This window comes from Gadus chalcogrammus, chromosome 16 (genome assembly GCF_026213295.1).
Source record: "Gadus chalcogrammus isolate NIFS_2021 chromosome 16, NIFS_Gcha_1.0, whole genome shotgun sequence".
Taxonomy (NCBI): Eukaryota; Metazoa; Chordata; class Actinopteri; order Gadiformes; family Gadidae; genus Gadus; species Gadus chalcogrammus.
Window position 1 is genome coordinate 24,695,421 of NC_079427.1, and position 8,118 is coordinate 24,703,538.

Here is an 8,118-nt window from a genome sequence, read left to right on the forward strand (position 1 = left end):
GATGGATGGGGAGTATGTGTCATGTTACATGTAGTATCAACTTTGTAATTATTAAGCATCTTAATAATCGTGATGGAAATAATATTTCAAATCTAATAATGGTATGAGGTACAATGGTATAACGTATGTATGAAGCCTATTTTTTATACAATAATGTTTATAAAGCTGAAAGCAAATGAATGTCGATCACAATTTGTCATGTCATTGAAGTCTTAGTATTTTGGGTTGATATAAAATATGTAAACACATGCTGGTTGTGGGAGTGTGTGTGGATGAAGACTGGTTTGAAGGAGACATATTATGGTGTTTTCCCAACAAGTAAACATAGTATATGAGTTCCAGAAAACATGTTTTTGAAGCTGTTTCTGGTGTTTTGTAGCTTTAATGCAAATTAGCTGCTGCCCCATTGACCATGCTGTCAGAGTGAACCACAGCATGGAGGAGAAGTTATTGTTGCCGTGTGCGGACTCCCGGAGCTCTGACTATATCTATAGTATAATATAATATAATATAATAATAATAAAAATAATAATATAAAATATATAGGTATTTATATAATATATCTAGGGCTGTCAAGCGATTAAAAAAAATGTGTCTAATTAATTACAGGCTCTGTGATTAATGAATCTTAATGAATCGCATACTTACATTTTTCTGAGAAAGAATTTCAAATAATTAAATTCAAATAAATTATGGCAGATGAGTGATTCAATGAATAATAAAGTTCAATGCCTCTTTTATTTAAAACTCTTTCATTAACATAAGGTGCATTTTAAGATCAAATTATTGATCTTTTCCATCTCACTCAAGATTCAATGCATCTCAGTTGAGTGTGGCTTGACGAGGCTGGCTGCTAGCGCCAGCTTCAGGGGCTGTGGTAGCTCGTACCTGCGAGCTTGCTACCAAATGTTTGGCGGTGAGGTGATATTTAAGGGTTGATGAACTCCGGTGATAGGAAAATTCCTTTCAGAGATTGCAGATAACGGTTTTCCTATCTACAGTTCCGTCTGGGAGTTTAAACTTAAACATTTCGTTCACGGGGCCGAGCAGCGTCTTCTCGTCTGCCTCGATTTAGTTTCAATGCAAATGACGCACCGGGTCAAGGGCACTATAGAAGCGCGATTAAACTGCGTTAATTTTTTTAACGCGTTATTTTTTTCTCTGATTAATTAATCAAAATTAATTCATTATTATTAATTTTACAGACATAATTATATCTAATATCACGGCCAAAATCAATGTGCGCCTCGGATGATATTATGAATCATAAAGACTGCGTTTGAGGTCTCTGGTACTTCCCACACAACCCAGTCGCCAAGAAAAAACGTCAGTGGTGTACGTTTCCATGAACACTGGATACGTAGCATTTCAACGTAAAAAATAGCGTGTTATACCTACAGTATCCACGTGTGCCGCTGTGGAGGCGGGTTTCGGGGTTTGGGTTTCACGGCTTTCGCGGCAAATTGTGGACACGATTGTTTAGGGGGGGGGGGGGGGAGACTGTTGTTGACCGGGGAGGGGGGGGGGGGGGGGGGGGGGGAGACACGTTTGTTGAGGGGGGGGGACGACACACGATTGTGGGGGGACGACGACGACGACGACACGTTAGTTGAAGGGGGGGGGGGGGGGGGGGGGGGGGGACACGTTTGTTGAGGGGGGGGGGAGACACGTTTGTAGGGGGGGGGCACGCTCGACAACGAGAGTTGTTTTTTATTGAACGCTCGACAACGAGAGTTGGTTTTTATTGAACGAGACTTCAACACGGAACAGCTGCTCGAAACGATGGTCACGTCACTCTCGGTGACGGTGTCGACAATAATGAAGACACGAACAATGTTAATAGAACAACACACAAACATAACATCCCGAACCCATTGACCCCACTTAATCCTAACAACAAAACAAGTTAACAAAAGCCCCATTTGTCAACTGAGAACCCCAATTCCCAGAATCCCCCGCGGCTCCGGAACACGGCGTAGCTTATATTAATCTTATTATCTGAATGGGAAATGCAATATTTTAGGACAGATACACCATTAAACGCGTTTCTAATGACATTTCTAGCGAGAAATGTACATTTTCCTTACATAATCTTCAGTCAGTGAATGTGTATGATCTTTATTAATCTTTATTATCTGAATGGGAAATGCAATATTTTAGGACCGATTCACCGTTAAACGTGTTTCTAACAACATTTCTAGCGAGAAATATACTTTTTAATTGCATAATCTTCAGTCAGTGATTGTGTCTGATCTTTAGTTTTATAGTTATTAGGAGTTGATCGGCTCGCTCGCATGTTTCAACGACGTCAGGTTGCTTTCGCTTAACTAGCAGCTCACGTGCTTCCTGCGTTTGTGTTATTAAACTGTTACTTTATGTAACTTTTAATGATATCATCTTGTTAGAAACACGTATATCTGAGAGCCAACCCAGTCGCCAAAATCATACCTACGTTGACAGTGTACGTTTCGTGAACACTGGATTACGTCGCATTTCAACATAAAATAGCGTGTTATACACAAGACACACACGCACGCACATCCACAGACACACACACACAAGCACACACACGCACGCACAGACACACAGACCACACACACGCACACACGCACACACGCACACGGTGCATTTCGCTGCTAAAACAACAACAAAAAAATATTCCCTCAAATATTATTACTTTCAAAACGTTGGCCAAAATGGCCAATAATATTTTTTTTGGGATGCTTCTAGGACATTTTGGGTGGATTTTGAACGGTATGTGGGGGGCACGTTTTTTGCAGGACCTGGCGTGGTGCCGTCTCCTTTTGACCTTTTGACCCCAGACTTCTGGGGGAATAGCTGAATCAATTCATTAGTCAATCAGAAGCATGTAAATATCTTTCCGGTGTGGTAAGAGGACGAACAAGGTGTCCTTCAACATCTACGCTTCCAGGCGATTGCAACGGTGCCACACATGAGCATATTCGAACATGTTTAATGGTAGTAATTAGCTGTCGAAATTGGAGGCCTTAATCAATACTGAGCAGCTATTGATTTGCTTCCCGATAAAGATTTGTCACAAATGACATGTTATTTAGCATCTACACGTTGAGCTGAGTCCAATGACACCAAGAACGACACTCTAGCTAATGGTAACATGTATTTTACATGGTACACCTAGGTCTAGGACATGATCTCGGTGTAGCAAGAGGCCGAGCTTGATCTCATTGGACTCAGCTTAACGTGTAGATGCTAATTAACATGTAATTTGTCAAAAATCTCCATCGGGAAGCAAATCTATAGCTGGTCATTATTGATAAAGGCCTCCAAAATCGACAGCTAATTACTACCCCGAAACATATTTAAATATGATCATGTGTGGCACTGTTGCAATCGTCTCGAAACGTAGATGTCAAAGGACACCTTGTTTGCTCTGTTGCACCACCGGGAACATATTTTCATACTTCTAATGGATTGATTCATATTTTAAGGTTCTCGGAGTGAGACTTTAAGTGGCTGCAGCAGAAGTGTTGAGACGAAAGATGATATCAAGAGATTTATAGAATATTCCCATTCACATTATGATTCTTCGTCGTAACATCCGACCAAATATCCTTTACATTCACAGAGCGAAGATTATGAAAGTCCAGGCTCAGCAAGTGCTCCATCTCGTTGCACCTGCACCCAGCGGCTCGCTTGCAAGATTTTGGCCTGAAGTTCTTCCCAGACCTATACCCTAACAGTCCAATATGCATATCTGAGAATCAGGCCTCTCTTCAATAATGACAAAATGTAATGAGAGAAATACAGATTCACTTTTTGTTATCTCATAAGCGGCGTGGTGCCGGCTCCTTTTGACCTTTTGACCCCAGACTTCAAAGACTTGGCCACAGGCCAGCGGTGTCTACACACATTAAGCCACAAATGTACACCTCCATCCCGCAAAAAATGGGGCCTAGAAACTAACCTCTGTCTTATATACATTGACTGGACTGTTGGAGGTCACGCCCCTTTTCCAGCCTTTTCGAGATAGCTAGGGATGCTAAAATGTTGACACACATTTCCCGGGGCCCCGAGAACGACATATGCAAGATTTGTAGTTCTAGCCCATAGAGAAAAAAAGTTTTCCCAAATGGACTGTCATTTGGACAAAGCCCCTTCAGAAGTGTTGCCTGCGAGACCTAATGGTTCAGAATGTGGTGGAAAAAAAGTTTTGAGATAGGAAGGTCCTACCGCCCTGAAATTTGAATACCATATTCTAGGGCCTAACTGGGACCCCCGCACCGAAACTTGGCCCGGTCGGACCCCGAGGGCAGGAAGGGGGGGCCTGCCCTCGGGGTCTGACCGGGCCAAGTCTCGGGCAGGAAGGGCCCCCCCTTCCTCCCCTCGGGGTCCGACCGGGCCAAGTTTCGGTGCGGAGGTCCCAGTTAGGCCCTAGAATAAGGTATTAAAATGTCAGGGCGGTAGGACCTTCCTATCTCAAAAACTGTTTTTCCACCACATTCTGAACCATTCGGTCTTGCAGGCTACACTTCTGAGGGGCTTTGTCCAAATGACACTCCATTTGGGAAAACTTTTTTTCTCTAAGGGCTAGAACTCCAAATCTCGGATATGTCGTACACGGGGCCCCGGGAAATGTGTGTAAACATTTTAGCATCCCTAGCTATCTCGAAAAGGTCGGCAAAGGGGCGTGACCTCCAACAGTACAGTAAATGCACACAACAAGTAAAGAGTCGTAGTGGGGCGTTATCTCGGCCATGGTTGAAAATAATTGGGGGATCAATGAGATCCGTTGACAGACGGAGGTAGTGTGAACACGCCAGGGCTTGTTCACACTACCTCCGTCAGTCGACGGATCTCCTTTGCATGGGGCTCTCGAGAAATGCATTGTGGGTCCGTCCATCCATTCGGCGCCGTGGCCTGCGTCAAAAAGTTGAGAAATGTTCAACTTTTCAGGCAGCGCCGGATCCGTCGGCCAATCAGATCGTGGTTATGCAAATGCACTCCACGCGTCTACTGGATTTTGCAATAACAAGCTGGAAGAAGCAGGAAAAATCCGGCCGTTATATTTTTTTAAAGAAATGTGGAATGATAGGATTGTTTTTAGTCACCTGTTGTTTGTTTCATCTTTTGTATTTATATCCACACATCGGCTTTGTAGCAGGAAGCAATTTGATTGGCTGCAGTATGCGTCTCCAAAGTCTAGTCCCTCTGACACGCCCTCGGTCATCCGTCGACGGACGCATGTAGTGTGAACAAGGCGTAAAGGCGCGTTCACTGTCCTGGTGATAACGAGCGGCTCGCCAGTGATGACGCTCATGCTTACGCAACAGCGACCGTTCATGTGCACTGCGTTGGGAATCTAAAAGTTCTTCAAAGCAGGGGTTTTAATCCAATAAAAAACACTCAGAATTAAATAGAACTTGGTAGAATCAGTTTCAAGTTTGCATGCCTTTATTTCCTTGATGCCTATCACCTACTATCCTTTTGCTTTTATTTATGAGAAGCACATACGGTTTTGCCACTGTATGGAAGGCAACAATTGCCCCAATCGAGAGCTGGTTTACCAGTAAACAATGTTTAATACTGAGCAAAGTCATGCCAACAGACGTTACAACGTCAATCAATAGTAAAGTGATATGATTATTTTATATTGAGTAAAAACGATCATGTTCCGCCGTGTTCATGCGCGTCACCAGTAAACCATACGTCACCAACTGGACAACTCTGTTATCAAAATTTGGCCTAGTTGCTGAACGGAAGTAGAAGAGCGTCATGAGGCGTCGTTCACGCAAACTTTCCAAAGTTGCAAAAATGTTATCCCCATCATTTCCAGCGATGTGAACGCACCATGAGGCCTGAGCCCTGACGCCTTGTTCACACTACTTGCGTCCGTCGACGGATGGTAGCATGAAAAAAACACTTCTCTGTTACAAGGGGATGAAGAGAACATGTTCACAGAATGGATCCAGGGGATCCTCATTAGGGCATCAGGGAGTGTTGACTTTACAGAGTGGACCGGCCATGTAGGCCTACAAGTCTTGTCCCTGGTCAGTAGCCTATGTGAAACATTCACACCTCAGGTTACTCATGATGACAAAGGAGAATTCCTCTGCGGTTTCTTCTTTTCTGTTGCTAAACAAATGTGATCAGAGAGAGGCTCCTCTCTCTCTTTTTCTAATTACCCAGGCTTGAGCTTTTCAAAGATTATGAATGATTGAATCAAGTTCTCGTGCTTGTCTTCTCTAATGACCAGAGGTACCGTGGTCATGTGAGACAAGTCGCCAAAACGTGCATCCACTTTACTCTGGCTTCCCAGCCCATACCAATGGGAATCACAGGACACTGCTGGTTGGGCCTGACCTTTCTTATGTGATTGTTGGCATTGGCATGACATCGTGCCTTGTCATAATTCACGAGTCCTATTACAATATACTTTTTAGGGTGGAGCATCCTTTTGATGTTTCATTGTTGTAATTGTAAAACACTGGCCTGAATCACAGTGAGTCACTTGACTAGTTATATGCGATTCAAGATTTAAGAGATATTTATTTTCCTCATATGCAACTTGCATTATGCAAGTTTATATGCTTAAATATTGTTTACTAAAACTCCCAGGTAGTGCACAACAAAGTACAAGAAATTTGAAAAAGCCAAGGTAAACTAAATACCAGATACAGCTTTACCAAAATAGCAATGTATATAAAATAAATGCAAGACAGGTTTAAAGTGCAAAAAGTGAGGTCAACTAGCAGCCTGGGAACTTCTATTGATTCCAGAAACATTAATTTCACAAAGCCTTTCTCAATCTACAGTAATCAATAGAACCATTCTATCCTCTCAGCATTGGATTCATAAATGCAATGGCTTTGTTCCACTCTCTGTGAGTAGGAAATATTAGTCTTGACAAGAGAATATAACAGAAGTTCAAGTAACAAAAGTAACAATATCGATCTAGTTGTTTATTGATTTTATCCTTTTTTTTTTTTATTTCTTATCAAAATCTTCCTCTGAGTACCTGCTCTTTAATGAATTGTAGGCCTATCTGAATTCATTGGAACTCACTTTGGACTAAAGTGTAAATGTAAGCTAAATTACATAATATTCATAATAACTAGGTGTGCACATCAATTCAAAAGTAAAAAAAAAGAAGTAAATATGTGGCAACACATTTCTTTTATATTTGGTTTGATTAGGTTTTGGTAAAGTTTTAGCTAACATATGTGTAGACAAATTACATATTACATTACGGATGAACTTTACACCTGACCTAGTTCTGGCATAGAAGAAGCATGTGATTAAAGCATGGGCCTCTATGTCTGTGCCTGGCGGCCAGTAATTTTTTGATGTGTAATGACGATGAACCACACACAGGAGACACACAAAAACACAGACACACACACACACACACATACGCACACACACACGCACGCACGCACGCACGCACGCACGCACACTCACACACACACACACACACACACACACACACACCACACACACACACACACACACACACACACACACACACACACACATACACACACATACACACACAAACTAAAATCCCACAATCTATTAATAGCAAAAAGTTCAGTGCCATTATTTGTCAACAAACCAAAGGTCCAGTGTCACCCCAATTCAAACATTAATAGAGAACAGCCGTGTTGACATTAATGCTGTACCAGGAAAATCTATTTCTCATAAATGGCAATAACAATGAAGGTTATTGAGTTTTATTTGCAGATACTTTGCTATTACCATTTATTTGTAAAATCAGGGATAACATCTGTAAATTAAAATAATACATTCATTTTAATTAAAATTAAGGCTAATATATTTACATATATATCGTGTATTGATTAGCACATTTTTGTTTGTTGATTGTATGCAAATCAGAAAATAGTCATTAATAAGTATTTAAATTAGAGCTGTCAAGCGATTAAAATATTTAATCGTGATTAATCGCATTAATGCCACAGTTAACTCACGATTAATCGCAAATTATTTTTCTATGCTAAATATCCCTTGATTTTTTTGTCCCATAATTCTTATCATTTTAATTCTCTTTAAACATGGTGAAGTGCATCGGCTTGCCTTGTGCAAATTATTTTTTATTGATAACAACATTGGCATATACTG